General features: G+C 34.2%; 1 protein-coding gene across 1 annotated transcript in view; it reads left to right on the forward strand.

Moving 5' to 3' along the window:
- Positions 1–24,429, forward strand: part of Naaladl2 (N-acetylated alpha-linked acidic dipeptidase like 2) — an 876,353-nt gene that overhangs the window by 802,348 nt on the left and 49,576 nt on the right. The window lies entirely within an intron of this gene.

The raw sequence follows: 24,429 nt of genomic DNA on the forward strand, positions 1-24,429 counted from the left end.
ATCCAAAAGCAGGCGGTAGGCTGAATTTTCACATAGCTCATTGTTTTTCATTCATTGTGTGCACACTTAGCTTTCTAACCACATCTCCATTTCTGTCACCTGTCTCCAGGTAAGATTTATCAGCTCTGTTGCATAGATGATGCAAGTGAACACCAGGGACATTAAATTGACATGAACATCACATAGAAAGTGATTACAAACCTTTCACAATTTTCTTGACATCTTTGAGTCTTCTCTCTATATAAACTAGGGAGAAATGTGCACATTTGTAAAGTTATTATGGGTAATGAATAAAATTATTCATTCAAATATGATTAAGTTATTTCTAGTTGCAGAATTTTCCACATATTACAAGGGAAAGTTGAATTGTCCACATGAAGCATGTAATTAAGTTTGTAAGCTATACAATAAGAAATCATAATAAATGTGATAAACATCCAATGGGAAAAATGGGGTCTAAGGGAGAACTTAGCATAAGTACATTGGCATGAAAAGACTTCTGGAAAACAATAGTATCAAATGAAGCTGTAAAATGATAAAATGAAATATATATGTGAGAAAAAGTTTTCCAGGCAAGGGCAATTCTAAGTTAAGTCTCAGAGGTAGAAGGAGTTGGCTCATTAAGAAACTGAAACAAGTTAGACATGACTTGGTTATAAAGTTCAAAACATAAATAAAGCAAAGTTCAGGACATATTGCTAGAGAAATAAAAAGCACATAAAGACATGTTAATAAGTCTGGGCAGTATCTTAAGAACAAAGGAAATTAACTGAAGAAATTTAAGCAATGAGGACACATGATTAGACTTTCATCTTGAAAAGGTCATTCTACTGCAAAATGAAGAATAAATTGGAGAGTGGCAAGAATAGGTCCAGGGAGATCAGCTGAAAAGTAGATGCAATGGTTTAGCTGAATGATAGTGGTTCAGTCCAGAATGGTGACAGAAGGAATTAAGAGAAACACATTCAAGAAATACTAAGTTATTGAACTCATTTAATATATTTATTATATGCTTATATATGTTATCCTCTGCTCTAGGGATGCAATACTCAAAACAAATTGGCATCTCAGCCGCATTATTAAAATGATAGACAATGGGCTGGGGATGTGGCTCAAGCAGTAGCGCACTCGCCTGGCATGCGCCGGGTGCTGGGTTCTATCCTCAGCACCACATAAAAGTAAAATAAAAATGTTGTGTCCACCAAAAACTAAAAAAAAAAAAAATATTAAAAAATTCTCTCTCACTCTCTTTCTCTCTCTCTCTCTCTAAAAAAATGATAGATAATGTACAGTTAAAGATTATTTCTAGGATTTTACTTTTAAAAACTGGGTGATTGTAGTAACAAGAATTGAGATGAGAAAACGAAGAAAGAAATTTGGTGTTTGTTATTAAAAATGTTGACTAAGTTCCTTATAATTCCATCTTAGCAGATCACCCCACAGACATTTTGAGTCAGAAGCCAATATAAAAGATAGAGTAAGTTTGTGGTTCTCTAAAAGAATCTTCCTATTCTTTTAACTTTCTTCTAACTTTTATATCCAGAAAATAAAGGAAATAAAAAAACAGAGGAGAAAGAATAAAATAAATAACAACAACAAAAGAGAGGAGAAGAAATATATGTCTGGAGGTATAAAGCAAGTGTAGGTATCACTAATGAACAGATATTAGAGGAAAAGTACTCAGGTATTGTGCCTTTCTTACCCACCCCCATAATAGATGTTACCTCTGAGGTAAAAGCTGCACTACTTTAAAATAGTGTACTGGAGATTTTATGTACTAATTGACTATATCACTGAAGATCAGAAACTTGACTTCTCAGGTAACATTCTTCACCCAAGGTGATCCCTATCAATATATCAAGATCTCCACCAGTCCTATGGGGCCACCCTACCTCCCTTCATCATACCTTGGGACCTTTGAAGATGGTAAATACCACAGATAATTTTCCTTAGAATGATATTCTACCAATTAATATAGTTCAACTTCATCATAATGTTTAGCTAATGATTATTCTGCCTTAAGCTTAAATGGTTTCCAGAGGTGCACTTATCACGTTGTTAAACTAACCCACACAGCTTCACGGCTTATACTTTTTACATACAATAAACCATATTCATAAATATTTCTAAAGTACTCCACAGCTAGAAGTGAAATCTTTATAAAGTACCCTGGTTAGTTGAACAGAAAAACTTAGCAAATGGAAATCTCTGTTTAAAAAATATAAGGAGTAAAATGAAAAGTTTGCTTCTTGGCATGTTAAGTTAGAAGTGTCTATGAAGCCTTCAGCTCCCGGGTGATACATCCATTGGGCAGTTGTATATACTTATGTGAATGTAAGAAAAGCATTGGGCTTGAAGTATGGCCTTGCAATTACTCTATTCGTATGTGACATTTAAAACTATGGTAGTAGAGGAAATACCAGTGTAATTATCTGGAGAAGTATTAGCACAAGGCAACCTGTTTTACGACTTCCTAAAGTCCTCTTGGGTTTAGCAAAACAGTTGATGACAGACTTGACCAAACTGGTGTTAATAATGAGATTGGAAGTATGATGCAGTGTGCATAGGAGTAAGTGTGATGGGATGAAATCAAGACTGTGAGCATAATAGTTTTATAAAGAAGTTTGGTCTAGAACAGCTAAAAATAAGATAGAACAATTATTGCTATCTAATCCTCCACTATTAAAAAAAATGTTTGCTTTTTGTTCAGTACATTTTTTATGAGACACCAAAACATGTTACATTGGTGATAGAAAAGTCAGTAAGAAGAGATGTTGAAGACTGAGAGTGAGATGGATAATGGATAAAAATCACTGGTAAAGTAGGAGGGGGATGGATCTAGAAAAGATGTAGAAGATATTCTGCCAAATAATACCTTTTAATTGATTTTTTAAAATAAATGACAGTGAAATGCATTACAATTCTTATTACACATATATAGCAAAATTTTTCATATCTCTGGTTGTATATATAGTATGTTGACACCAATTCGAGTCTTCATACATGTACTTTGGATAATGATGTCTATCACATTCCTCCATCCTTGCTAATCCCCTGCCCCCCTCCCTTTCCCTCCCACCCTTCTGTCCTATATAGAGTTCATCTATTCCTCCCATGCTCCCTCTCCCTACCCCACTATGAATCAGCCTCCTTATATCAGAGAAAACATTTGGCATTTAGGTTTTTTGGATTGGCTAACTTCACTTAGCATAATCTTCTCCAGCGCCATCCATTTACCTGCAAATGCCATGATTTTATTTTCTTTTATTGCTGATTAAAATTCCATTGTGTATACATGCCATTTTTTTTATCCATTCATCCACTGAAGGACATCTAGGTTGGCTCCACAGTTTAGTTATTGTGAATTGTGCTGCTATTGAAATAAAAGGAGAGTAGGAAAGTATAAATGCAAGATAGATGTGCTTATAAACTTGATATTAGGCAGTAGAGAAATTTCACCTCTGGAGAGATGTTTTTGTTTTTGTTTTATTTTGTTTGGTGAAACAGTGAAAATTGGAGGGAAAGGAGTAGGATATCAAGATATTTGTATCTCAATGTCATGTGGGAGGGTGGTATGTTAGGAAAATGCCAGATTGAAATTGGCAATCATGAATTAATATTGCCATTAAATATGCTTTAATTTAAAGTAATGAAATTCTTAGAAAGAATTTTTGCAATATAAGGTTTTCTTGTAAATATTTCTATAGAATGCATAAGTAGCTTTAATTATATGCATATATCCATATATGCATACATATGCAAATATATTAATATTTATACATATACAGAAATAAAAGAATAGAGAAGATGCAGAATACATATGTATTTATTTCAGGATTTTTTCATATCTACATATGTATTCCTGATATATTTAGAGAGGAATAAATATAGGTGTATATACTGACACATATATACAGATATATACATGTTGTGATTGTACATAATGATGTATATGCACATATATTAAACATAATAAATATAGTCACATATTTTTCTGTACCCTCAGAAGTATAGTATTTACTATATGCTTTGTATGGTTGTACTGTATACAAAATGGCTTAATATATATGCACTTGGTTAGACAAAATTATCTCATGGTTTTTCTATTTTGGTTGCTCAAAAATGAGTTTAATCAATAATTATTATTGCTTTGTGAACTCTATGTATGTGCACAATTTACTACCCTGTTGTTGAATTTTAGTGTATATGTCTAATATACAAAGATATGATTCAGCAGATTACTGGTACATGTATTAATGAATTATTTTCAAATTTCTATTTGCTCAATACTAAAAAGAAAATATTTTCTATGCATAAGAAAAGATAAAAAGGCCATAATAATTCCAGAATAATTACCAAGGAAGAAAGACATCTAAGATTATATGCATTATTTTAATTAAGGATGCTTGAAAATACATATGGCTTTCTTTGAATAATAAGCATCTACAGATGAAGTCTGATTAGAAAGTGCAATTTCTTTTACAGGTTCAATTAAATCAATGTCTTCAATAATGGTGAGTGATTAAAGAAATTTTTTCAGAATCTTACTTTGAGCATCATTCAAAGAACCTATTTCAGTTTTAAAAAATTCTACAGTGTAGTTTACTAGAAAATGACTATAAGGCTTAAAATTAATGAAAAAAGTTAAAGAGTGATTAAATTATATGTCTTCATCAATCTAGGATTTAATATTATTGACAGATTTAAAGAATCTCCATTTATTCACAAAATATGACCATCTTTGCCAGACAACCTTATCATTCACAAGAAATATGCCTCAGAAGTAAAAGTATCACATAAAGAACTTTGTATACCACCTATAGCCCATTGGCCTTCACATTTCCCTTTCTTATAAAGTTGAATTTTACTTTAAGGCATTCTACTATTTGACTGGCAATATTTCAATGACATTAATGTTGTTTCTGGTTTTTGTTTGTTTGTTTGTTCATTTCAGACAAAATCAGTATGATTAGTTATGAGGAGAAAAAAGCATTATGTGATAAATGGTCATATATTTACTTTAAAATGAACACGGGCTTTCAGTTTTTTTTTTTTAATTCAGCTTAGCATGTATTTTCAAATCCATTTCAAATGCAATTTCAATGTGCATTTATCTCTGGGCAGTTGAGATATAGTGTTCAACTTTATCCAACTGTCTTTCATTATAGAGAAATATACAATTCACAAAAGGTTTTCTTTTTGAAAAGTTACACTATTTATTTTTTTAAGAGATAGATAGAATGTATAGAATCTATTTGTCAGAAATGATAAGGTATATAAAATAGGAGATGATAGATGATTTGAATTTATAGAGAAATTTATTTTTTGTTGGAGTAGATGTAGAAATATGGTTATGGTTATATCAGAAGGTATAGTAAAGTAAAAAAAGCAATAATCATGACATTTTATTAAATATTCATATTATAAATATGTAAAAGTTAATTAAAAATTTAACTTCATTTGTTCACTTCCTTCTCAATTGACAGTTCAATGAGATCAATAACTTTCATATTATCAATCTGTACAGTAATATTAACATACACTTTCAGCTTTTCTCATAATCTATCTAAAAAGATACAAAAAAACATCAGATTTTATTCTCTATCTCTTTCTTGCTGAGGTGAAGTCAATATTTGAAAGCAAGAAATCTCAGAATGAAACAAGATGGTAAAGAAAGAATCCCTTTAGTGTTCTCATATCATATTGGAGACCCCAGAGACAATGTGGATTTGATTGCATTGCATTTGGGAAATGCAATATACAACTTAGTACCTGTAATTAAGGAATAAGTTCCATCGGTGTCTGAATCCAGCAGAAAAGAGTCAAGCCAGTGATAGCAATTATTTCAGCAACACACTTTTATAGATATATGCATTGATACTTACTATAATTCCTTTACATCTTAACAACTGGCACTTGCTTATCTTGTTATATGGTACAAAGCTTTAAGTTCAACAGAAATATGTTGAAAATCATTATGTCAGTTACTATACTGACTTCTGAGGAAGCCACATGGTCCATAACTTTAAGAGCTCATAGTTTAGAAAAATTAGAAATATGTCACTGTGTCTTAGTCTGTTTTCTGGTGCTGTAATAGATTGGGACAGACAGTCTGGATCATTATTTAAACAACAGAAGTTAATTTGGCTCACAGTCCTGGAGGCTGGAAGGTCAAAGAGCATGATTCTTGCATCTGGCAAGGGTCTTCAAGCTATGTCATAACATGGCAGAAGAGATTACATACAAGAAAAAAAATCAGGCTGAAATAATCCTTTAGGAGCCAACTTCTGTGGTAAATAATCCACTTTCTCAAGATAACAGCATTATCATTGTTGTTTTGTTTTGTGTTTTTTGTGGTTCTGGGGATTGAACCCAGGGCCTTGTGCATGTGAAGCAGGCACTCTACCAACTGAGCTATATTCCCCGGCACTTTCTTTGTCTTTAAAGCACATTAGTGCTTTTTTTAGCAAAAGAAACAATCAGTGAGATGAGTAGAGAGCCTACTAATTGGGAACAAATTCTTGCCCCATGCACATCAGGTAAGGCATTAATCTCTAGAATATATAAAAATCTCAAAAATCTGAACACCAAAAAAACAAATAATCAATAAATGCACCAAGGAACTAAACACAAACTTCTCAGAAGAAGATATACAATCAGTCAACAAATATATGAAAAAATGTTCAACATCTCTAGCAACTAGAGAAATGCAAATCAAAACTACTATAAGATTTCATCTCACTCCAGTCAGAATGGCAGCTATTAAGACAACAAACAACAATAAGTGTTGGCGAGGATGTGGGGGAAAAGGCACACTCGTACACTGCTAGTGGGTCTACAAATTGGTGTAGCCAATATGGAAAGCATATGGGGAATCATTGAAAAACTGGGAATGGAACCACTATTTGACCCAGCTATCCCACTCCTCTGTCTATACCCAAAGGACTTAAAAATAGCATTCTACAGGGACATAGCCACATCGATTTTATAGCAGCACAATTCACAATAGCTAAACTGTGGAACCAACCTAGATGCCCTTCAGTAGATGAATGGATAAAGAAAATGTGGTATATATACACAATGGAATATTATTTGGTATTAAAAGAGAGTAAAATCATGGCATTTGCAGGTAAATGGATGGAGCTGGAGAATATAATGCTAAAAGAAATTAGCCAATCCCCAAAAAACAAATGCTGAATGATTTCTCTGATTGTCAGAGCAACCACCAGGCATGATGAAAAATCAATATGATATGAATATCCATGTCTCAAAAATTAATAGGTTGAAACCTAATTCCGCAAATAATGGTATTGAGAGGTAGGGACCATAGGAGGTGTCTAGGGTCACCTTCATGAATGGAATTAGTGTTCTCATGAAATTGGCTTGCAGGAAGTTGTTTGCCCCTTCCAGTAAGTGAGGACTTATGAAGAAGTCTACAAAGACTGGGCCCTCACTAGACACTGAGTCTATCAGTGCCTTACGTTATGACTTCCTAGCATCTGGAACTGTGAGAGATAAAAAGGTTTTGTTTTTAAGCTGCCTAGTTCCTGGTATAAACAGCCTGACCAGATTAAGAAATGGACTCGAAATTATCCTGAGGCTAAAATGACCATTCAGCATAGTTATAAACCTAATGGGCCATTATGTAATTAAATGACTGAGATCTGGGGTTTCATTTGCTATTGCAGCACAACTGAGTCTGTAACTGTAGTTCATGACGAAACAAAATTTCAAACTCTGTGCTCTTCATATAAATGCCACAATGGTGGTTCTGATTTAATAGCAGAAGAATCCAAACACAACTTCATAAATGGTTTTATTTCTAATACATCCTGAAGTTAGAAGTCAAATATAGGTTTCATTTATATATATAAACTTGAAATTAGTAGATTTTCCTATAAGATATTAATGACAATATTAAGATTTACAGATAATCATAATGTTGTAGTGAATTGGTAAAATTGTTAGTGACTAAAGGCTGTAACAGCTTAGAATGAGTTGACTTTGCCAGTTATTATTTGCCTGCCCAACACATATTTTTCATCAACAATTTTGAACTCAATTCATTTAATGTATACATATTGGTTTTTGTTTAGAAACAAAAATATTCTAGGAAGCCTATGATTCATACATTTTTGTTGTGCAGACATACGTAACACCATTAATTTTTATAATGTCTTCAACTGCCTTAAAGTATAAAAAGTGTGATAGTATGCATGTGGAATTGGCCACTAAAATATGTTTAAAATAATTCTGTCTTCTAATATATGACTTTCTGAGGAAGAGTTTAAATGTTTAGTATATAAAGTACATATGATGTTATTTAATAAGAGTTACTAAATAACCTTGAGATTCTGCTCAAAGTAGACATAAAAAATCAGTATTTTATATTTTCTAGATTATATATTCACTTTGAAAATAAGGATAAATATTTTTAAAAGTTCATTTTTTTCTAATACTTTTTATAACAAGATTAACAGCAGTAATACAGTGAATACTTGGAGAATATTCCTTTGGTATTGTGTAAATGATAGACTGTCCTCAAGTTATGATAATTTGTCTTACAGTTTTTCAACTTATAATGGTGCAAAAGTAACTATACAATTATTGCTTTTCACTTTCTGTACAGAATTAATATAAGGACTTTGAAAAAATACATCAAAGCATCTAATAAGAATATCTTTCATTTCTATGCAAAAAAATATTCAAGTATAATACACTGATAATTCTGGTGAGTATATGCATAGTAAGCACTAAAATTATCAAAGTGTTATTCCTGGAGTCTTTTTTGCATTAAAATGGTAGATATTCTTATTAGATGTCTTGATGTATTTTTCCAAAGTCTTTTTATAGTCTGGTGCTAATTGATAAAAGAATGTCAGGGGTCGAAATATTTAAGTAAATACTATAGGGTGAATACTCAAATACTTGAAAATATAAAAATAGCCAGCTTCACAAGTCCTTTACTCATGTGCTCAGCACATGTTCATTTAATGCTTACTTTAGGAATGAGCTGTAGGTAGGTATAGGACATATAGCCATAAACAAATAGGTAAGTTTGCTGATCTCCAAGAACTTAGATTCCATCGATAGTGACAAATAAACAAACACAGTAAACATACACATACTTGAGAAAAGCTCTATGAGGGCTGGGGATATAGCTCAGTTGGTAGAATGCTTGTATTGTATGCATAAAGCACCCAGTTCAATCCCTAGCATCACAAAAACAAACAAACAAACAAACAAAAAAAAGGTTAAAAAAGCTTTATGAAAGTAATAACACAGCTCTTTAAGAGAAAAAAAAAAATGTTGGGAGAAGTAGGGAGGACTCTTTCTTCCCTGTGGTTGACATGGGAAGATCGACTAAGAAACTCAAAATTATGACAAAGTTAAGGAGTCAACTCTGCAAAGAATAGAAATCACAGCATTCCTACCAGTGGGAAAAGCAGATGCAAATGCATCAAGGCAAGGAAGACCTTAGAAGATCTGAGAAATAACAGTGACAACGGAAAAGTGACTTCCCTTGGCAATCCAGTCTTCAGCCTTCTTTTGAACTATACTTAGTCCATTCGGGCTAATATAGCAAAACACCATAAACTGTATAGCTCAAAAGAAACATATTTGAGTCTCATTTCCAAAGACTGAGAAGCCCAAGATCAAGGAACTGGCAGATTCATTGTCACTTAAGGGCCACTTCCTGATTCATTCATGTCTATTTGTTATGTGTTCACAGAGTAGAAGGGACTACCTGCTTAGATTCTTTTATAAGGATACTAATTCCAATGATGAGGGCTTTGCCCTTAAGTTCTAATCCTCTTCCTCCTTCTCCCTTTCCCCCTCACGGAAGGCTTCACTTCCTAATATCAATACTTTAGAGATTGTAATTCCAATATAGGAATTTTAAGAGAACACATTGATTTAGACTATAGCAACCTCTTAATCTTGTTTCTTAGAAATATCCAGATACATATATGCACACACAGTTCTATTTTGGACCATCTTATTCTAAATGACCCCCAAAAGTGACTGGGGAGAATGAGTGAGAGGCAGTATCTAAAGATAAAATGGCAGAAAATTAACCCAGATCTATTAAAGATTTTAATTTTTTATTTTAGCGATTGCGTGGCAAGTGGGATGTGTTGAAAACAAAATGCACATCTAAACAAATTGGGGTGAAACTACTCTTAGAAAAGATGGCAAGGGGCTGCAATCCTAGGCTCCTCAGGAGCCAAGGATCCCAGGGGAAGAAATAACTGTGGAATTCCAAGGAACAGAACACGCCACCCAGGGTCTACACTCATGCAGAATGCTATTCGAAAGTGAGGAAGAAACAGAGATACTTTTAGGAAAAGGCTAAGAATATCAAAACTTACAGGTGTTCCATAAAATAGCGTTGAGTAAGAAGGAAAATGAATCCCAAAAAAAGCTGCAGGTTTCAAGGAGCAAACAAAACTACAAAAGCAAAAGAAAACCAGGTGAACTTGTGGATAAATCTAAATAACTGGTGATTGCAAAGGAAATCACATTAACCAGAAGGACTAGTTTGTGATAGTTTAAAAATGTCAGGAAACACCAATGTAAGCATGTGAGAGAGGAAGACCTTGAATATTCTGAGGATCTTGTTGAGTTGCATGGTTGGGAGATGGAGAGAGAACTGATTGACTCTAGTCTCTGTCAGTCTGAGCTTACCTAAAACATAATGTACTCATTAAACAAATAAAGTAGAATATACAGTTCCTAAATCTACAGAGAAAAAGGGAAAGACAGGCAGGAAAAATAAAAAAAAACAAAGTCAAGTGAATAGAGCTTAAAAAGGAGAAAAGGAAGCAAAAAGAACACACTGTCTAGAAGACACAATAGAATAAATGAAGCACATCTGTGGTTATAATAACTATAGATAAGGCAAATCAGGGGAACAAAAATTTCTGACTGGATTGTTGAACTTTTCAAAAATACCATTATGTGCTAATTTCAAGTTTTACAAAATATTAAGAGAGAGAAAACTGGAAGTAAAAGCAACTGAAAATAAGATGTATTAGACAAATACTAACCAAAAAAAGCTGATACAGCAAGATTAACATCAGACAAAATAGACTTCAAGGCGAAGCTCAAATTTAGAGGCTTATCTAATTAGAGATTATCTCACAAGAGGATTAAGCAATCAATCAAGAAGATTCAGCATTTCTGGATATTTACCACCTACCAACATGTACACATGACAAAAACCAGACACATTATAAGAAGGGATCAATACATCCATAAGTGAAATATAGGATTTTTATCCATGTCTTATCATCTATTTTTTTGTTTACAATTGTGCTCACCAGATTTTTTTATGATTATTTCATATTTTCAAGTCTCTCTCTCTCTCTCTCTCTCTCTCTCTCTCTCTCTCTCTCTCTCACACACACACACACACACACACACACACACACACACACACACACCAATCAAGTTTGATCCTACTTTTATGGACAACAACTTTGTTGTCCATAAAAGCAATGCATCAAGAGCTTTAAGGCTATTATAAGTTGAGCTGCTAAAAACATTGATATGGCTGCTTCACTGTAGTATGCTGACTTTATAAGTCCTTTGAGTAAAAACTGAGGAGCTGGGTCAAATGGTGGTTCCATTCCAAGTTTTCTGAGGAATCTCCATACCACTATTCAAGAGTGCTTGTACCAATTTGCAGTTCCATCAGCAATATATGAATGTAATTTTTCCCCTTCTTGCCAATATTATACAATAGTTAAACTATGGAGCCAACCTAGATGCCCTTCAACAGATAAGTGGCTAAAGAAAGTGTGGTATATGTACACACTGGAATATTATTCATTCGGCCTTAAAGAAGAATGAAATGATGGCATTTGCCAGTAAATGGATAGAGCCTGGAGAATATCATGCTAAGTGAAATAAGCCAATCTTCAAAAACCAAAGACCAGATTTTTTCCCCTCTGATATGTGGATGCTAATTTATAATAATGGGTGGGGGGACGAGGGAAGAATAGAGTTACTATGGATTTGGCTGAGGGTAGTAAAGGAAGGGGAGGGGGTATGGAGTTAGAAAGGGTAGTAGATTGAATTGGACATTATTACCCTGTGTGCATACATGATTACAAGACCTGTGTGATCTTATATTCTGTACAACCAGAAGAATGAGAAGTTATACTCCATTTATACATGGTGTGTCAAAGTGCATTCTACTGTCATATGTAACTAATTAGAACAACAATAACAAAAAGAGCGCTAAAGCCTTAATCCCACTTCTGGTTTTGCCTCTAAACAGTTGTGTGGTGTCCAGAAAGTCATCTTAACTTTCAACCCCTATTTCTTTATCTGAAAATTGAGGTGGTAAGATCAGACAGCCAAGATTACTTTCATCTTTTGCTACTCCATAAATTTATGCAAAAAATTTGATCTTTTGAGAATTAATTTTGTTGCTTATAAACATATATTTAGATTATATATTTCACAGAAGTATATCTTCCTGTAATTCATTGTTCATTATGAATTGAGGAAAAGTAAAGTTGTCTTATTCATTCCATGAATCTCATAACACAGATCTAAGATAAAACCCAGTTACTTTTTAATCTGCCTAAACAAAAGAGGTGGTTCAATACAGCATGACCATAGGAAGTGTCCACAAACTTCTAAATAAGTTGAATGAATAGACGATCACTGTTTCCTGTCACCTTAAAAAAAGAAATCATTAGTAGCTAATCATGTATTACTAAATATGCTCTCTTTTGGTGCTGTTTTCTAGTAAGTGATGTTTTAAAAGGAACAACCTATATTTTTACCACTTGATAAATTTTTCCATTTAAAAAATTACCTAAATGACTTGATAAGCTTTTCAAAATTGCTGTTATTGCTTTGTCCTCAAGTTTCTGAAAGTTTTCTTATGCCTCATTTATTATATGCACTTTGTTACAAACTATTATGACACCTCACTCATATTTACATTTTAAGACTTTCAACATAAATTCTGAAGACATTATGAAATATTCTGAAATATATAAACCTGATATCAATTTCCTCTCAAACATCCTTCACTGGATGTGTATGTCTCTATTTTGTGTTTTCAAAGTATGATCACTTGCATCAAAATCATTAGAGGTGCTTATTTTAAAATGATGAATTCCATGATCTTTATCCAAATCATCTGACTTAAAATTTTGTGTGTGTACATGAGAATCTTGCTTGGGAATTTGCATTTCAAAAAAAGTTCCTTCACGATCTTTTCTGATGTAAATAGTCCAGCAATCACACTGATATTTCTACTCTGTAGTACAAGGTTCAAACTCTTTATTGTAACCTACCGGATCCTTCATAACCAAACTGCATTATTACCAGTACCGTTTAATATAATTTGGCAGGTATGCTGGTAGAATTAAATGAAATCAGGTATTCACAATCCCAGTGACATGCCTGGTGCATAGTAGAATTTTAATTAACACTTAATCCTCTCCTCTCCCCTCTTTGGAACATACAGAATTGTATCTTTTTATTGAACTGGTGGGCCAATTTCATTGCAAAGAATGAGCAGATAATACAATAATGGATAATCTAATGTGATAAATTTCTTTGTGCATCTAAAAATGCCAAGATCACACAAACTTCTGAGGACAAAACGACCTTAGAAACATGGAGTTTGTTAGGATTTGTTAAGAGTCATTTCAGCTTCTAGAAGATAGTCACACTACTGGGCTCTTTAGATAGCCTCACATATTCAGCATTAGATTAAGTCCCAGTACTCTCAGTGGCCCTAGATAACCAATCACATGCTAAAACTACAAAGAGAATATTATTATTGGACTTAAATGCATGCAGGGGTTCAAAGACTGAACCCGTAAATTTTAAACTGAAGGCCATTGTGTTTTCATCAGCTTATATTATAATTTTTGGTAATGATAGAAATATGGGAACAGGAAGACATGAAAACAGTCCTATGTTTTCCCCAAACCTAGGCTTTCCCTGTAGCCTGTCTCATGGAATGACTTAAGCCTTTTCCAGCTTAATGTATTGGTAATCTCAAAAATCTTTTAAAAATATTTTTGTTCAGTCAAGTAATACCAAGATAAATGGAATATGTTTCTCCTTTACAAGGAGTTTGTTGACAAGGAAAGAGATATCTTACAAAACAGTTATCATCTCCAGTTTTATTTTTCTTCTCTTCTTTAAAAGAATCCCCCTTCCATCATACCTGACTTACTCAGTGGTTGGAGTCAGAGTTTGCACTTGCCTGTTCCTCTTCCTGAGAGTGCTGCAGTCAACTCTCTGTCTTTCTCTGTGTTGTCCTTTGTCTATGGACCATTGTGGTCCATAATAACCACTGTGTTCCTACTCATTTGACTCTTTCTATGGTCCATTTTTATGCTTTTTTGTTTTTCTTTGCTAATATCTTAGCTTCCAACCAATAAGCCCCTTTACTATTGGAACAGCTTCACATTTTAGTGTTCAACCCACAATCCTTCAATGGTAGGTGCTGTATAGCATTTCAGCAAGATTACTCTCTCTTAAGATGAAGTGTTCTAATGAAATTGCAGGATCCTATAACACAGGTTAATTGGTTAACTAAAATAAGATTTAGCAATCCTTGAGATGTTGCCCTATGTTGTTCTGTAGGCCATTCTGTGATGTTTGAGAAACAAGGGGCGCTAAGAGTCCTATCTGTTACCAAGCAACATATGGAGAAAAGGAAAACCATGAAAATTCTAGAGTTTGACAGTGTGCTTTGTTGTGCAAGTCCTTATTTACATGCATTTTTTTTATTCAGCTCAACAATATCCTCTGTTTCAGAGAAAGTTGCTATAAGAAACTTGTCATGAATACAATTGCACATCAAAGGATCTAAAGCCCTTGTGTTTCTCTGACTATTTTTAAAATGTCAAGTCTCACTCGGTAGGATGCAGTCTGCAACAACATTTATTGTGTTTATAGCCAGAAAAGAAACTGCATTAACAATGTAATTGCATCCAGTAAGGGTCACATATATTTTGACCATTATTTAACGTCTCTCTGGATAGAAGCAGCAAGTTCAAAAGAACAATCTGTTTTTCATTCACATATTTTCCATCCCTCTCCATTGCTTTGATTGCTTCTATAATATAAAAACATGATGTCATTATTTTTCAATGTGAATATTTTACCAATGTCCCAATGTATAATAGGACAGAGGTTGGTCTCAACTAGAACATACAGAAGGAAAAATTATATTATCAATTTATATCTAAATGATAATATTGGTTAATTAATTAAACAATTGCCTCTGTGTGTGATTGAATCTACTGTTACCAAATGTCCTTTGCTTAATGGTTGGGTGTTATAAAAAAATGATATGTTTTACTAAAGCACCATTTTATTACTTTTTATTAAAATTATTAATTTTAATTAAATTCTTAAAACCATATTATTTTGCATATACAGATACCCAGCATTACAATCTGAAAATACAATTCCTAAAAATAAGCTATAGGTAGGAAATCATTGGCCTCTTCTGTCTTGCTGCATTACGTAGACTTGATGTATGTTGCTTTAGTATTATTAGGAACTCTGCTAAATCAGCTCTCTAATCTTTCTATGATTATTGGATTTGGATAATTTATCAAGCACATGATTTAATAAATGCACAATGACTCTTTAAAGATAAACAGCCTCTAGCCTATTTGCCACACCACAACTATAGTGATTGCAACTACAGAGAACTTGATTTCTTTTTGTGGTAGTCATATGGGAGGTGCAGGGTGAGGATAGCCACATCTCCCCCCTCTCAGAGAATGAATCTTCCTATACAAGAAATTTTCAAGAAATACATGTGATATGCAATCGAATACTTTTCATTTTTAATTTTTATTGTATATAGATATATAAAATATATAACTAAGCAGCCTTTTGTAAACTGAAGTAAGAAGATGTGCTTTGCACCAAATCTGCTTCTAGTTCTTTCCTGTATGATACAGAACCTTGCATAGTACCTTCCTGATAGAAGAAATTTTGTCCTGAAAGTCCTTCCTGATTCCTCAGATGAGTGAGGACCCTTGTGGACCTTTCCCTAGCACCCTGTAGAATTTATTTTATAATTAAAGTCAATATCTCTTCATAAAAAATGTTTCAAAACCTGTGGGGACTTGACTTAGTCCCTGACATATAGCTAATGCCCAATAAATATTTAATTAATACTGGAAATGTCTTTGAGCAGTATGAACATGGATTTATAAATGATCCCTGATAGCAATTTGGTAGGTGTTCACATTAGTTTCTAGAACTATTTCTCTGAACCTTATCCAAAGTCCTAAGGTTGAAGTAATAATAAGGTACAATATAAGACAGGTCAACACCAATCATTTTGCATACCAACTTGTCTTCCTCTTTTGTTATCCCTCTTGCTGCTAGCTGTATTTGATATGTATTTAATAAATGCTATATATTATAATAAGGTATCTTTATTTACTTAGGGCATCTTAGGTAATTGCATAACTTTATTAGCCTTTACATCAATTTTAGGCAGGGGAACAGGAAACCGGAATCTACAAACATGCAAATTAACAATGGCAAGTGTCAAAATGTATAACCCTGATGGGACCTCTTGCTCAGGTCTTTACAAATATCACTGATAGGTGTTCTTAGTTCTTGATTATTCTTTTGAATCCTATGTTCAGATTTGGGAAATATTGTCTCAGTAGCTATTGCTATTCCTGAGTTGTTAAAATTAGGAAAGAGATTTAAAAATAAAGAAAAAAGATGCTAATTGTGTTTGAGAGTCCAGATTCTGTAGCCAGAATACTTAAGCTCAAAACACAAAATTACTATCCTGACTAAGTGGCCTTGGGATATTCAGTTAACTGTTCAATGCCTCTGTTTTCTAATCTGCAAAATAGAATAAAGCTATTGTAAGGACTAAACAAATTAATTCATGCAAAAATTTAGACTAATGCTTGGCTGAGGAAAGAGCTCAACCAATGTTAGTTGCTATTACCATTATTAATATCATGCTGAAGTTAGTTATTAGCAAAATGTAATGAAGATATTTAACTTTTAATTTGTCAACCAGTCCAGGCAAAATGCTGCTAGACATAGTAAAACAAAAATTGTTTCCTTGAAGCTTCTCTTCTTGCTAAGAAATTCTAGCATACTGTGTTCCCTCTCTAGGAACAGCATGACTGTCAGAGAAAACAACTTGTTTTACAGTCAAAACATGAGTATAACACTTTTAAAAGTCATTAAAAATACCCATAAATTATTTCCCAGTTAATATGTAAATATATTTTGCTTGCTACAATTTAACAACAGATGAGTGATGACATTCCCTGAAAGAGGAAAGATATCTCAAAAAAGTGAAAAAATTAGATCCATTATATTTCAGTGGTCTGATAGAAGACAGTAAGCATTCTATTTCAGTAAAAAGGTTTCTAGATAGCAAGCTTCCTCTCTTAGCCTGGAGATCTCTACAGCCATGGAAAGTTGCAAGTGTAGAGGATAATACTGAAGGAGTAACATTCAGTACCTCCTTGGAGCAGCCCTGCTCTCCTGGCTGATGAGGATTTAGTGACTCAATACCCAGCTTCCTTGCCCTTTGGATAAGAAAATTCTCACACACCTATTTGATACTGGATTTTCAGTATTCTCTAGCAAGATTAGGTTCCAGTCTTCCAGGGTGGAAGATGGTTTGATAAGATGCCTTCTATTGCCTGTCTTCCCTTTCTCACCTCTCCTCTTTCTACTATCCTCACCTATTTGTGAACTACTTACATTAAAATTTTGTCTCCAGGTCTGTTCTGGGGGTAACCCAAACTAAGACTCATGGTAATCTCCAGGTGTGTCTTCAAAGTTTAGGCTCAGAACATAGGAGGTAAGTTTTTTTCAGCAAGAGTAGAGAATAGGAAGGATAAGAATCTGGAAGTTTGTGTCCCTGGCTGTTGGTTTCTCAATTGCTGGGCTATTTTCTTCCTTGAAGGCTTGGAATTGACAGTTGTTAGTGCATATTTATAGGAAATCTGCTTCTATCAGTGTATGGGACAAATTAAAGGCCCATCTCTTTCATAATCAAGTCAAATTTCTGGGGAGTCATAGCCTCTTTGTGTCTCCCTTTTTTTTTTTTTTTTTTTCTCTATACCCATCTGTTTCCCATCAAGCCTAAGGAATCCAGCCAGGCTCTACATAGTCTGTCAGCTGTAGCAATTCTGTAGTGAAAGGAGGTACCAGCCCCAAACCAGGTGTCCAATAATCTTGCTCAGCCCTTGACAACAGCAGGTAGCATTGTAGGGACTGAAATAACTCCTCAGGGTACTGGAGAGGAAAGAACTCTTTCTCCTCCAGGGATAGCCACAGCTATGCAATTTCAACAGCTGGATTCCAAGTTTACCACTGTTTGCTAATATAGTTCTTTAGTGTCTCATGTACTTTCCCTGTGGTGAATCTGAGGACCAGACAGGATAGGTCACAAGGAGTTCCTAAGAAGAGCCCCACGTTTTGGAATCAAATATTTGATATACATCTCCAGGGTTAAAATCTTTCTTAAAATAAATTGCTATCTCAGAGGCTTTTGGAATTCTTCAATGACTTTGAAATTCTCTGCTACCAGGAAACTTATTTAAGTCTATCTCAGTCCATCAAGAATATTCTAGTATTTTCAAAATCTTAAGAGGGAAAGGGTTGGGTCTCAAACCATTTTTTTTTTCTGAAACTTAAGTCCTCCATAGTAATATATCATTTTATCCTCCTGCTATTGGCCTTTATGAACGTAAGCAAGATAAGCAAGTTCTTTAGCAAGACCTCCATCAAAAACCTTTCTGCAGAAAGACACCCTTGAGTTACTCACTGGCAACAACAGGAGATATCTTCCAGGTGCCTGAATGTCTCTACTTTCACATGCAGCTCTTACATGGTGGTTCTTCTTGGGCTGAGGGTAGGGAGCAGGATGATTTGGGTCTTGCTGATTAAACTCCGTGATGTGAGTTTTTTCAGAAGTATCCATTTTGGTAGTTGTCAGGATTATATAAGTCCTTCATTTTCTAAGAGAGTTTAACTTTCAAATAATTTTTGTTTAAGTAAACTTGTCAAATATAGACACTGAAGTTCCATATGGGATTCTATTACTTTTCCTGTCAAGGGCAAACAACAGAAAGGAAGTAACACAAATATGGCTATTCTTTAGAGGGGTGCACACAAAATATATTTTGAATATACAACTCTAGCTATACTATGAAGAATTGGTAAGATATAGAATTTCAGATCATTTAGGAAGTTTATGGAACATTCTAGATGAGAGGTAATGGAAGGCTTAAAGCTATATTTTAGCCATGTTATGAGTGCCTAGATTTTTGTGTACTGGTTTTGTGTAACACTATATAATTTCTCCTTTTTCTGGGAAAAATACATCAGGTATGTCAGAAGTATATCTTTACTACTTCTCCTGTACTGATGCCCTAACTTCGGAAAAGGGTCATGAGAACTGGGAGGTCTTATCTTCAAGGAGATTCCCCCCAGTCCCCTAGCTCCTGGAAGGCTGCCATGAAGTTTGTTGTCTACAGGGTATCTGTTGGTAAATTGGGGGTTTTCTAGTATTAAGTGGCTATAAATCAGAACCAGGCCACTTCAGGATGAATGTAACAGCCTGAAGGTCACCACACACCACAAAATCATGCTATGCAGACTCTCACCATACCGTAATTTATCAGATAATACTGCTGCTCTGAAATTTAGGAGAAGGGAAAGGACTCCCTGCAGATCACTGAATCATGGCCCTATGCACTGGTTGAGGTTCAGGTTTTCTGACTCCCGATGCCAGCTCCCTTCCCACTAATCAAGAACTATGCTCCAGTCAAAAAAGAATTCTTCAAGTTTGTATAAAAAGTCTGTGCTTTTTCTACCCCCAGGGTTTTGCTCATTCTCCTCCCATAGTGTGGACTACCTATCCTCTGTTACCCTCCACCTTTCTGAGCCCAAAACATATATATGATGTGTAATTACCTGATGTCTTTAAAATAGAATAAAACATTGTTGTCTGTAGGAAACAAAAGATTCATATTTAATAACTTTGTGCTACTAAATTCTTTCTCAAACTGAATAAACTGATGTTGCCAGTGAGTAACTCAAGGGTGTCTTTCTGCAGAAAGGTTTTGATGGAGGTCTTGCTAAAGAACTTGCTTATCTTGCTTACGTTAATAAAGGCCAATAGCAGGAGGATAAAATGATATATTATTATGGAGGACTTAAGTTTCAGGAAAAAAAAAGCTTATGATTTATCTACTTTTTGTCATATTATGTCACACCATGTCCTAGTGATACAGTTTTTCTCAATGTCTTTCTCATGCTACCTATAACACAGGTGTAATGATTATCTCATAGCATCAACTTCTACAGTAGGATTCTGTTGCATTTTAAATTTCACTGAGGGCATAAAAACAATCCCACAATGATAGTTTTAACTTACAGCTCATGTATGAGATACGAACTCTGCTTACTTTACTATGAATTTATAAAAATGAAACAAACCACACAATGTGCAATGAGTTTCTTGGCCTGCAACTAAAGAAAAATTACATTATAGAGCCTTGGTATTGTTATTGCTTTAGTGAACCTATTTATATCCAACTACATTGTTTGTGCCTTGACTAATAAATCCATTCGAAGCATTTACTGCAAATACAGTCACCATGCTGAGTAATGGGCTACAATAATTAAGGGTAGAAAAATAGCCCTATTTTCTAGGTATTCACAGTTTAGGAAATAAAGATTTCTCTTTTTTCCCCTCCAAACTGATCTAGATTTGTGACAGAGTCAGAGTAAATAAGCACATCCCATAAGGCAAAATGAAAGAGGTTATTATTATTCTTTACTAAATTTAAGAAAAAATCTAAAATGTATGCTACATCTATGTGTGAGTGTATATAATATTTTCCCCCCAAATGAAGCTTTCCTGTGTAAAACTTTCCTAAAATACTCTTAAGAACCTTTAAATACAACTAAAATTGTATCAGGTTGGAGAAAAAGCAAACTTTATTTGAGATAACTATAATTTTCCATTATTACCCTTAAAATCTAAAATACTTGATGTATAATTAATAATTTTTTTGACAATCAGACCTTGCCCAACCTCAATGAGACCACTAGGGTCAATATTATTTAGTAATAAAGGAATGCCTTTGCAATGTCGTGATCATTAATTTATTTTATAATTTAAAATATTTTTGTTCTGCATAATAATTTTTTCTGTCCAATTCACTTTTTCTTCAACTTTTGACCAGGAGTAAAATGGTCTAAGAGGTGTATAGAAGGAAGAACACCAGGGTCATGAGGCATAGTTTGTCCTTGTAAAGTTATAATAATGGAATTTCACAGAAGTTGAATCACTCTTTGCTGATGAAGTGTGCTGCAGTGTCTTAGTCCACTTTGTGTCATTAGAATATTGCAGACTGGGTAATTTATGAACAGTAGAAGCTTATTCAGCTCACAGTTCTGAAGGCCCAAGTCCAATATCAAGGTGCTAGCACCTGGTGAAGGCCTTTTTGCTGTCACAGCATGGTGGAAGACATCACACCATCACATTGTGAAAGAGCTGAAGAGGGTGCAAGCTTGGGTCTCTTTCTCCTCTTACAATCACTAATTTCATCACGGGGACCCATCCTCAGGAACTGATCTAATTGTCATGACCTTTACCCCCCACCTCCATTCACATATGAATTAGAGACTGAGTTTCTTATACCTGTATTTGAAAGAAAATTTCAAACACTACACATGGAGATCTAAATATCATAATCATTAAGGGGTTGAGATAACATAGTATAGATACTGGCCAATATTACAAATATATATATTAGAAAAGATGGTTGTATAGTAGAAATAACAGTAAAGGAGCCAGATCCACTGTATTTAACCACATAATCATTGCAGATGATTATGGAAAATTGTTTTGCAAGAAAATGGGGGACAACCAATATGTAAAGCTTTTGAAAACAACTGTGCCAGTATTACTTGAAAATCTTTATTACTAAATTGTCTTTGTTGTGAGATTAGAATACATAGAATTCCCGTGAATATACATTAAAATCGAATAATCCAAATCAACATGCATTGTTTCTCTGTGATTAGCAAACATTTTTCCACCCTGGGGGGAAAAATGGTAACAGATTAGATGTTATTGATTTGTGAATTATAGTCAAACTGAGAAAATGTACTACAGTGTTGCTAAGTATAAACTTAGAAACTTTCATCTTCTGTTAGAAGGTTCTCTACTGCTTTGGCCCGTTTCATTCCCTATCATTGGTTTCATTGTGTGATGTGCTGTCCTCTGCACCACTCACACAAGATGTGTTTGCCATTAATACTGCAGCACTCTGAATAAACCCTGCAAGTGAGCTTTTGGAAAGCTACTGACAATGTGCATGAACTGAGAATTGTTGGCTTCATGCTTTCAGTGAGTGAGAAGACAAATGCTCATCCATGTGCCACTGGTGAATACCGTGCAGCTCTGTTTACCTCTTATGCAGAATTATAGTATGCAACAACCACATAATGAAAGGTTATAAACCAATGTTTGGATGAAAAAACAGAATGTGACGATTATGTAGTGGCAATGATTGTGAGGTGAAATATGGTAGTTGTAGTTTTTTACAAACAACCAGCTGAGAGACTTCTGCTGGATCCTACTATACATTTTATGCTACAGCAAAGCCAACAGCATAGACCTTCAAATCAGTCAAATTTGGGGAATGACTTGAGAAAGTTACCTAATCTGTACAATCTTTAATTTTCTATGATATGAATGCAAAATGCTTGTCTTGCTGAGCAGTTGTGAAATTAAAGAATCATGTTTGAAAATATCTAAACTTTTGAAAAGTATAGGATATATCTAGTAGATGTTCAGTAAATTTTGATTATCAATATTTGGGTTTTGTTTTATTATTATTTTTCTATTAATTTATTTATTTACTTGGGAATGAACCCAGGGTTTCTACTGAGCTCTGTCCACAGCCCATTTTATATTTTTATTTTGAGACAGGGTTTCACTTAGGGTCTTGTTAAGTGGCTGAGGCCAGCCCTGAACTTGCAACAATCCTCCTGCTTCAGCCTCCTGCATTGTTGATCTCAGTGTTTTTAGCATAAGATATTAATTCTCCCATTACCAGCCTCTAAGATTGTCAACATAATGCAATGAGATAAGTATAAAGCACTTGGAAAAGAATAAGAACTTCCATAAACATAAGGGGCAGTTGCCCTGGTGTGCCCAACAAATACTGAATTCCAGAGTGAGTGACAAAGTGTGCAGCTTGGCTCATCTCTTCTCACATGGTGACAGGGGTGTACAAATTTCCCTACTGCTTATGAAACTGCAAATAGGCTGATTTAGTCTAAGCATTTTATCATGGGCCGGGTGCCTAGGAAGTCCCACTTTTATTGCCAGGTTCTTATTGAGAGAAATAGAAAGGTGGTTGGCTTAAATTCTAGCTATAGGAGCTGCCAAATGAATTAAAAAAAAAATAACAAAACAAGTCAGTCTCTCTAGCAGCACACAAGGTCGCCTTTCTCCTCCTTCCGCCTTCTTTCATTTTAATCTTCTGTAATGTGTGGTTTTCAGATTCCAAAAGTGTAAACAAAACTTGTCTGTTCTGTAGTTTCTATTATCCAGTGCAAATTGGAAACGGAAACCATAATGCTTCTTAATCTTCTTTAAAAATTTCTTTTTACAAATAATTTATTTCCAAATATCAGTGTCCCTTACACAATTTGGATGGGGTGGGTGGAATAGAAAGAGGATTCATATCAACCTATTGCAGACAATTCTCCTTGCCTGTAGCGCAGCATGATCCATGCCAGCAGTTTCCCAGAATATTTGTGATCACTATGCTGGGGAGAAAACTCTGCAAAGACATACCAGTCATTGAAGAAGTACTGGTTACTACATTTGCAGGGAAACGTACCTCAAAGGAATGAAGGTGGATCAAAGGTGCTTCTTTCTTTTATTTGTTTCTAGAAAACACATTTTCCCAAATCAAATTGAATTATATTTTTATCACAATATGAATTTTAGGAACAATTTAGAAATATAATTTTAAATGTTAAATGATATTTGGTTCTTGTTAAATATATATATATATATATATATATATATATATATTTTTTTTTTTTTGAATTATAAAATTCTATTTTCCTTGTAAGTTTATATCTTCTATGTGTTCCTTACTGTCTCAAGGTGGTGTGCTGATTTCCCTGTGTGGTTTCACAACACAATGTCTTCATTCACTACTCACATTTCATAGTGCATTAATAATCTCAACATAAGTCATTCCCTGGGTGCTGGATTCAGAGTTTTAAAAGATATAGGGACATTTCTTAAGCCTAGGTAAATATTAAATATCAGTTATGTGAGAGAGGGAGAGAGAACAATGACATTTGCTGCCAGCCTTGCAGTCCTTTGAGATGTGTGTTTGA

This window comes from Urocitellus parryii, chromosome 2, assembly GCF_045843805.1.
Source record: "Urocitellus parryii isolate mUroPar1 chromosome 2, mUroPar1.hap1, whole genome shotgun sequence".
In the NCBI taxonomy this organism is placed as follows: Eukaryota; Metazoa; Chordata; class Mammalia; order Rodentia; family Sciuridae; genus Urocitellus; species Urocitellus parryii.